Raw genomic sequence first — 10,547 nt, 5'->3', positions numbered from 1 at the left:
CTCAACAATGGACTGACCCATGGTCGACTCAACAATGGACTGAACCGTGCAGTGTGGACAGTCTGTCCTCCTAGTTAGTCTTTCCAGTGGCTTTTCCCAGTACCATCCCAGTCCCAAATGGTTCCATAATTCTAGTTCCATAGTTCTACACTGAACAAAAATATCAAAAACGCCATGTCCCATGTTTCATGAGCTGAAATAAATAATCCCAGAAATGTTCCATACGCACAAAAAGCTTATTTATTTCAAATGTTGTGCAAAAATTTGTTCACATCCCTATTAGTGAGCATCTCTCCTTTGCCAATATAAATCCATCCACCTGACAGGTGTGAAATATCAAGAAACCGATTAAACAGCACGATCATTACACAGGTGCACCTTGTGCTGGGGGACAATAAAAGGCCACTTTTTTTTTTGCAGTTTTGTCACACAGCACAATGACACAGATGTCTCAAGTTTTGAAGTGTGCAATTGACATTCTAACTGCAGGATTGTCCACCAGAACTGTTGCCAGAAAATGTAATGTTGCTTTCTCTACCATAAACCCGAGGGGTATTTTTGTCTGTAATAAAGCTCTTTTGTGGGGAAAAACTCATTCTGATTGGCTGGGCCTGACTCCCAAGTGTGTGGGCCTGGCTGCCAAGTAGGTGGGCCCATGCCCTCCCAGGCTGCACCCCTGCCCAGTCATATGAAATTCTAGTACCATTTCCATAGTTTCAGTCATACTCACAAAGTTGTGTGTGGTCAGAGGAACATTCTCCAGCACTTCCACGTGTAGCTCCTCCCCTGTCAGCCAGGAGATGTCTGTGTCCCAGCCAAGAGGCTTCTTCTCCCTGAGACAGGTGACAGGAAGAGGAGTTTACTGGGTTGTGGTTGAGTTTAGTACACACGTGGGTTGTTGTTGTAAAAGAGAATGTGTTCTCAATTTACCTGGTTCAACAAGTACAATAAAATAAACTGAATTGTGCAAGTGTGGGACTGCACATTGACCCCTTACAGTGGGAGTGCACATTGACCCCTTACAGTGGGAGTGCACATTGACCCCTTACAGTGGGACTGCACATTGACCCCTTACAGGGGGACTGCACATTGACCCCTTAACAGTGGGACTGCACATTGACCCCTTACAGTGGGACTGCACATTGACCCCTTACAGGGGGACTGCACATTGACCCCTTACAGTGGGACTGCACATTGACCCCTTACAGTGGGACTGCACATTGACCCCTTACAGTGGGACTGCACATTGACCCCTTACAGTGGGACTGGACATTGACCCCTTACAGTGGGACTGTACATTGACCCCTTACAGTGAGACTGCACATTGACCCCTTACAGTGGGACTGGACATTGACCCCTTACAGTGGGACTGCACATTGACCCCTTAACAGTGGGACTGCACATTGACCCCTTACAGGGGGACTGCACATTGACCCCTTACAGGGGGACTGCACATTGACCCCTTACAGTGGGACTGCACATTGACCCCTTACAGGGGGACTGCACATTGACCCCTTACAGGGGGACTGCACATTGACCCCTTACAGTGGGACTGCACATTGACCCCTTACAGTGGGACTGCACATTGACCCCTTACAGTGGGACTGCACATTGACCCCTTACAGTGGGACTGCACATTGACCCCTTACAGTGGGACTGCACATTGACCCCTTAACAGTGGGACTGCACATTGACCCCTTAACAGTGGGACTGCACATTGACCCCTTAACAGTGGGACTACACATGGACCCCTTACAGTGGGACTGCACATTGACCCCTTAACAGTGGGACTGCACATTGACCCCTTACAGTGGGAGTGCACATTGACCCCTTACAGTTGGACTGCACATTGACCCCTTAACAGTGGGACTGCACATTGACCCCTTAACAGTGGGACTGCACATTGACCCCTTACAGTGGGACTGCACATTGACCCCTTACAGTGGGAGTGCACATTGACCCCTTACTGGTCTCCACTGTGCTGAAACGATTACAAAGTTGTACAGGAGCTTCAATTGACAGAATGAAAAGTATATGTGTGTGTGTGTGTGTGTGTGTGTGTGTGTGTGTGTGTGTGTGTGTGTGTGTGTGTGTGTGTGTGTGTGTGTGTGTGTGTGTGTGTGTGTGTGTGTGTGTGCGTGTATCTTACCCATCCTGTATCCTGTAGACAGCACAGCATTCAGGGATTAGTCCCCTCATCATTAAAGCCTTCTTCAGAGAGTCTCTGACTGTCATGCCACAGCGGGCTGGGACCTGGGACAGACAGAGAGGAACCATACAGTTAGTTTCAGAGACTGAACAGCAGGTATAGACCATACACAACTATAACTCCATAACTGTATAACAAGATCACGATATACAGCTGAAGTCGGAGGTTTACATACACCTTAGCCAAATATATCTTAAACTCCTGACATTTAATCCTAGTAAAAATAAAAATAAACCTGTTTTAGTTCAGTTAGGATCACCACTTTATTTTAAGAATGTGAAATGTCAGAATAATAGTAGATAGAATGATTTATTTCAGCTTTTATTTCTTTCATCACATTCCCAGTGGGTCAGAAGTTTACATACACTCAATTAGTATTTGGTAGCATTTCCTTTAAATTGTTTAACTTGGGTCAAACGTTTCGGGTAGCCTTCCACAAGCTTCCCACAAAGTTGGGTGAATTTTGGCCCATTCCTCCTGACAGAGCTGGTGTAACTGAGTCAGGTTTGTAGGCCTCCTTGCTCGCACACACTTTTTCAGTTCTGCACACAAATGTTCTGTAGGATTGAGGTCAGGGCTTTGTGATGGCCACTCCAATACCTTGACTTTGTTGTCCTTAAGCCATTTTGCCACAACTTTGGAAGTATGCTTGAGGTCATTGTCCATTTGGAAGACCCATTTGCGACCAAGCTTTAACTTCCTGACTGATGTCTTGAGATGTTGCTTCAATATATCCACATAATTTTCTTGCCTCATGATGCCATCTATTTTGTGAAGTGCACCAGTCCCGCCTGCAGCAAAGCACCCCAACATCATGATGCTGCCACCCCCGTGCTTCATGGTTGGGATGGTGTTCTTCGGCTTGCAAGCCTCCTCCTTTTTCCTCCAAACATAACGATGGTCATTGTGGCCAAACAGTCCTATTTTTGTTTCATCAGACCAGAGGACATTTCTCCAAAAAGTACAATAATTTTCCCCGTGTGCAGTTGCAAACCGTAGTCAGGCTTTTTTTATGGCGGTTTTGGAGCAGTGGCTTCCTCCTTGCTGAGCGGCCTTTCAGGTTATGTCGATATAGGACTCGTTTTACTGTGGACCACCTAACTTTTAAATTAAAATGACTTGAATTTTTTATTTTTTATTTCACATCGAATTCACATCAGTTGACAACTCAACCAAAAGTAAATCAAAACTAGACTTTGACCTGACGTCTTTGCTCCGTGCGATGTGATTCGGCTCATTTCTGAAGGTGGAAAGTATATTTAAATGGTGTAGAGATGTTGAAACCGTCCAGACAGGCTCGGACACTTGACAATGCAAGAAGATACCACTTAGTCCGAAACGGAAGGGTTTGTTGGTTATCTGTGTATGACATCAGCTAAAAACAAGCTGAATAACTCAATGCATGTCACACTCATATTGAATAATATGCATTCACCTGTACTGAGAATAAAGACCTAGTTTACATCTTGATTTACACAGTAAAAAAAAAAAAAATCAATAAAGATTTAGCATTCAAAAACAACATTCTGATACGGTGACAACACTCCTCTGCATTAGTTCAATGTCATGTTGAAGTATAGAATAGGAGGAGTAGGTCACAGCATTACAGTAGAGAACCAAGAGTACATCCACCAAGACACAGACTGGGCTCCAATCACACTGACGTCAACAGAACTGTGCTTATTATCGTCAACGAGCTAATAGCCTAGCATCACAACCCTAAATCCTGTAGCTTAAGTCATCTGTACTTTAGGCTCCACCCCTTCCCCCTCCCCCTTTATGTAATATGACACTTTAATGAAGACTTCACCTTCCAGTGAAGAAAACAGAACAGGAAACTACATGTATACAACAACACTGAGGAGGTTGGTGTTGTAATTATGGCAAAAGGCTGTGGTTTTTAAAACTGACGTAACATACGATGAAGAAATGCATCGACGCAATAAAGAGTGAAACAATTACAGAGATCGAGAGTATGCTGCCAACTGCACAGCAGAGGCCCAGGCCATCTCTCCCTAACTACTGTCTAATGTCATCAATACAGGCCATCTCTCCCTAACTACTGTCTAATGTCATCAATACAGGACATCTCTCCAACTACTGTCTAATGTCATCAATACAGGCCATCTCTCCCTAACTACTGTCTAATGTCATTAATACAGGCCAGGCCATCTCTCCCTAACTACTGTCTAATGTCATCAATACAGGCCATCTCTCCCTAACTACTGTCTAATATCATCAATACAGGCCATCTCTCCCTAACTACTGTCTAATATCATCAATACAGGCCATCTCTCCCTAACTACTGTCTAATGTCATTAATACAGGCCATCTCTCCCTAACTACTGTCTAATGTCATTAATACAGGCCATCTCTCCCTAACTACTGTCTAATATCATCAATACAGGCCATCTCTCCCTAACTACTGTCTAATATCATCAATACAGGCCATCTCTCCCTAACTACTGTCTAATATCATCAATACAGGACATCTCTCCAACTACTGTCTAATGTCATCAATACAGGACATCTCTCCAACTACTGTCTAATGTCATCAATACAGGCCATCTCTCCCTAACTACTGTCTAATGTCATTAATACAGGCCAGGCCATCTCTCCCTAACTACTGTCTAATGTCATCAATACAGGCCATCTCTCCCTAACTACTGTCTAATATCATCAATACAGGCCATCTCTCCCTAACTACTGTCTAATATCATCAATACAGGCCATCTCTCCCTAACTACTGTCTAATGTCATTAATACAGGCCATCTCTCCCTAACTACTGTCTAATGTCATTAATACAGGCCATCTCTCCCTAACTACTGTCTAATATCATCAATACAGGCCATCTCTCCCTAACTACTGTCTATTGTCATCAATACAGGCCAGGCCATCTCTCCCGAACTACTGTCTAATATCATCAATACAGGCCATCTCTCCCTAACTACTGTCTAATGTCATCAATACAGGACATCTCTCCCTAACTATTGTCTAATATAACCAATACAGGCCATCTCTCCCTAACTACTGTCTAATATCATCAATACAGGCCATCTCTCCCTAACTACTGTCTAATGTCATCAATACAGGACATCTCTCCCTAACTATTGTCTAATATAACCAATACAGGCCATCTCTCCCTAACTACTGTCTAATATCATCAATACAGGCCATCTCTCCCTAACTACTGTCTAATATCACCAATACAGGCCATCTCTCCCTAACTACTGTCTAATATCATCAATACAGGCCATCTCTCCCTAACTACTGTCTAATGTCATCAATACAGGCCATCTCTCCCTAACTACTGTCTAATGTCATCAATACAGGCCATCTCTCCCTAACTACTGTCTAATATCACCAATACAGGCCATCTCTCCCTAACTACTGTCTAATATCACGAATACAGGCCATCTCTCCCCAACTACTGTCTAATGTCACCAATACAGGCCAGGCCATCTCTCCCTAACTACTGTCTAATATCATCAATACAGGCCATCTCTCACTAACTACTGTCTAATATCATCAATACAGGCCATCTCTCCCTAACTACTGTCTAATATCATTAATACAGGCCATCTCTCCCTGACTACTGTTTAATGTCACCAATACAGGCCATCTCTCCCTAACTACTGTCTAATGTCATCAATACAGGCCATCTCTCCCGAACTACTGTCTAATATCATCAATACAGGCCATCTCTCCCGAACTACTGTCTAATGTCACCAATACAGGCCATCTCTCCCTAACTAGTGTCTAATGTCATTAATACAGGCCATCTCTCGCTGACTACTGTCTAATGTCACCAATACAGGGCATCTCTCCCTAACTACTGTCTAATGTCATCAATACAGGCCATCTCTCCCGAACTACTGTCTAATATCATCAATACAGGCCATCTCTCCCTAACTACTGTCTATTGTCATCAATACAGGCCAGGCGATCTCTCCCTAACTACTGTCTAATATCAATACAGGACATCTCTCCCTAAATATTGTCTAATGTCATCAATACAGGCCATCTCTCCCTAACTATTGTCTAATATCACCAATACAGGCCATCTCTCCCTAACTATTGTCTAATGTCATCAATACAGGCCATCTCTCCCTAACTACTGTCTAATATCACCAATACAGGCCATCTCTCACTAACGACTGTCCAATGTCATCAATACAGGCCATCTCTCCCTAACTACTGTCTAATGTCATCAATACAGGCCAGGCCATCTCTCCCTAACTACTGTCTAATATCATCAATACAGGCCATCTCTCCCTAACTATTGTCTAATATCATCAATACAGGCAATCTCTCCCTAACTACTGTCTAATGTCATCAATACAGGCAATCTCTCCCTAACTACTGTCTAATGTCATTAATACAGGCCATCTCTCCCCAACTATTGTATAATATTACCAATACAGGCCAACTCTTCCAAACCCCTTCCATAGTCTACACCAACCCCTCCACACAGCCAACACCAACCCCTCCCACAGCCTACACCAACCCCTCCCATAGCTACCCTATCCCCTCCCATAGCTACCCTATCCCCTCCCATAGCCTACACCAACCCCTCCCACAGTCCACACCAACCCCTCCCATAGCCACCCTATGCCCCTCCCATAGCCTATACCAACCCCTCCCACAGCCACCCCAACCCCTCCCACAGCCACCCTAACCCCTCCCACAGCCTACACCAACCCCTCCCACCCAAACCCCTCCCACAGCCTACACCAACCCTTCCCACCCAAACCCCTCCCACAGCCTACACAAACCCCTCCCACAGCCACCCCAACCCCTCCCACAGCCTACACCTGAACCCCTCCCACAGCCACCCCAACCCCTCCCACCGCCACCCCAACCCCTCCCAGTTTACACCAACCCTCCCACAGTCTACAACAACCCCTACCACAGCCACCCTAACCCCTCCCACAGCCACCCTAATCCCTCCAGTCTACATCAACCCCTCCCACAGCCGACACCAACCACTCCCACAGCCACCCGAACCCCGCCCACAGCCACCAACCCCTCCCATAGCCACCCCAACCCCTCCCACAGCCACCCTAACCCCTCCCACAGCCACCCTAACCCCTCCCACAGCATACACCAACCCCTCCCACCCCAACCCCTCTGAACCCCTCCCACAGCCTACACCAACCCTTCCCACAGCCACCCCAACCCCTCCCACAGCCACCCCAGCAACCCAAACCCCTCCCATACGCTACACCAACCCCTCCCCCAGCCACCCAAACCCCTCCCACGCTACACCAACAATCCCATAACTATCCTATCCCCTCCCATAGCCTACACCACCCCTCCCCCAGCCACACCAACCCCTCCCACAGCCACTCCAACCCCTCCCACAGCCAACCAAACCCCTCCCACAGCCACCCCAACCCCTCCCATAGCCTACACCAACCCCTCCCACAGCCACCCCAACCCCTCCCACAGCCACCCCAACCCCTCCCATAGCCTACACCAACCCCTCCCACAGCCACCCCAACCCCTCCCACAGCCACCCCAACCCCTCCCATACGCTACACCAACCCATCCCATAGCTACCCTATCCCCTCCCATAGCCCACACCAACCCCTCCCACAGCCCACACCAACCCCTCCCACAGCCACCCTATGCCCATCCCATAGCCTACACCAACCCCTCCCACAGCCACCCTAACCCCTCCCACAGCCTACACCAACCCCTCCCACCAGAACCGCTCCCACAGCCTACACCTGAACCCCTCCCACAGCCACCGCAACCCCTCCCACAGCCTACACCGGAACCCCTCCCACAGCCACCCCAACCCCTCCCACAGCCTACCCCAACCCCTCCCACAGCCTACAACAACCCCTCCCACAGCCACCCCCTCCCACAGCCACCCCCTCCCCCAGCCACACCAACCCCTCCCACAGCCACCCTAATCCCTCCCAGCCTACACCAACCCCTCCCACAGCCTACACCAACCCCTCCCATAGCCACCCTATGCCCCTCCCATAGCCTATACCAACCCCTCCCACAGCCACCCCAACCCCTCCCACAGCCACCCTAACCCCTCCCACAGCCTACACCAACCCCTCCCACCCAAACCCCTCCCACAGCCTACACCAACCCTTCCCACCCAAACCCCTCCCACAGCCTACACAAACCCCTCCCACAGCCACCCCAACCCCTCCCACAGCCTACACCTGAACCCCTCCCACAGCCACCCCAACCCCTCCCACAGCCACCCCAACCCCTCCCAGTTTACACCAACCCCTCCCACAGTCTACAACAACCCCTACCACAGCCACCCTAACCCCCTCCCACAGCCACCCTAATCCCTCCAGTCTACATCAACCCCTCCCACAGCCTACACCAACCACTCCCACAGCCACCCGAACCCCTCCCACAGCCACCAACCCCTCCCATAGCCACCCCAACCCCTCCCACAGCCACCCTAACCCCTCCCACAGCCACCCTAACCCCTCCCACAGCATACACCAACCCCTCCCACCCCAACCCCTCTGAACCCCTCCCACAGCCTACACCAACCCTTCCCACAGCCACCCCAACCCCTCCCACAGCCACCCCAGCAACCCAAACCCCTCCCATACGCTACACCAACCCCTCCCCCAGCCACCCAAACCCCTCCCACGCTACACCAACAATCCCATAACTATCCTATCCCCTCCCATAGCCTACACCACCCCCTCCCCCAGCCACACCAACCCCTCCCACAGCCACTCCAACCCCTCCCACAGCCAACCAAACCCCTCCCACAGCCACCCCAACCCCTCCCATAGCCTACACCAACCCCTCCCACAGCCACCCCAACCCCTCCCACAGCCACCCCAACCCCTCCCATAGCCTACACCAACCCCTCCCACAGCCACCCCAACCCCTCCCACAGCCACCCCAACCCCTCCCATACGCTACACCAACCCATCCCATAGCTACCCTATCCCCTCCCATAGCCCACACCAACCCCTCCCACAGCCCACACCAACCCCTCCCACAGCCACCCTATGCCCATCCCATAGCCTACACCAACCCCTCCCACAGCCACCCTAACCCCTCCCACAGCCTACACCAACCCCTCCCACCAGAACCGCTCCCACAGCCTACACCTGAACCCCTCCCACAGCCACCGCAACCCCTCCCACAGCCTACACCGGAACCCCTCCCACAGCCACCCCAACCCCTCCCACAGCCTACCCCAACCCCTCCCACAGCCTACAACAACCCCTCCCACAGCCACCCCCTCCCACAGCCACCCCCTCCCCCAGCCACACCAACCCCTCCCACAGCCACCCTAATCCCTCCCAGCCTACACCAACCCCTCCCACAGCCTACACCAACCCCTCCCACAGCCGACACCAACCCCTCCCACAGCCACCCGAACCCCTCCCACAGCCACCAACCCCTCCCACAGCCACCCCAACCCCTCCCACAGCCACCCCAGCAACCCAAACCCCTCCCATACGCTACACCAACCCCTCCCCCAGCCACCCAAACCCCTCCCACGCTACACCAACACTCCCATAACTATCCTATCCCCTCCCATAGCCTACACCACCCCCTCCCCCAGCCACACCAACCCCTCCCACAGCCACTCCAACCCCTCCCACAGCCTACCCCAACCCCTCCCACAGCCTACAACAACCCCTCCCACAGCCACCCCCTCCCACAGCCACCCCCTCCCCCAGCCACACCAACCCCTCCCACAGCCACCCTAATCCCTCCCAGCCTACACCAACCCCTCCCACAGCCTACACCAACCCCTCCCACAGCCGACCCCAACCCCTCCCATAGCCTACACCAACCCCTCCCACAGCCACCCCAACCCCTCCCACAGCCACCCCAACCCCTCCCATAGCCTACACCAACCCCTCCCACAGCCACCCCAACCCCTCCCACAGCCACCCCAACCCCTCCCATACGCTACACCAACCCATCCCATAGCTACCCTATCCCCTCCCATAGCCCACACCAACCCCTCCCACAGCCCACACCAACCCTCCCACAGCCACCCTATGCCCATCCCATAGCCTACACCAACCCCTCCCACAGCCACCCTAACCCCTCCCACAGCCTACACCAACCCCTCCCACCAGAACCCCTCCCACAGCCTACACCTGAACCCCTCCCACAGCCACCGCAACCCCTCCCACAGCCTACACCGGAACCCCTCCCACAGCCACCCCAACCCCTCCCACAGCCTACCCCAACCCCTCCCACAGCCAACAACAACCCCTCCCACAGCCACCCCCTCCCACAGCCACCCCTCCCCCAGCCACACCAACCCCTCCCACAGCCACCCCTAATCCCTCCCAGCCTACACCAACCCCTCCCACAGCC

General features: G+C 51.4%; 1 pseudogene; it reads right to left on the bottom strand.

The window, feature by feature from the left end:
• LOC135515548 (serine/threonine-protein kinase B-raf-like) overlaps positions 1-10,547 on the bottom strand; it is a 306,564-nt pseudogene that overhangs the window by 279,319 nt on the left and 16,698 nt on the right.

This window comes from Oncorhynchus masou, chromosome 27 (genome assembly GCF_036934945.1).
Source record: "Oncorhynchus masou masou isolate Uvic2021 chromosome 27, UVic_Omas_1.1, whole genome shotgun sequence".
Lineage (NCBI taxonomy): Eukaryota > Metazoa > Chordata > Actinopteri > Salmoniformes > Salmonidae > Oncorhynchus > Oncorhynchus masou.
This window is presented reverse-complemented; position numbering and strand designations above follow the sequence as displayed.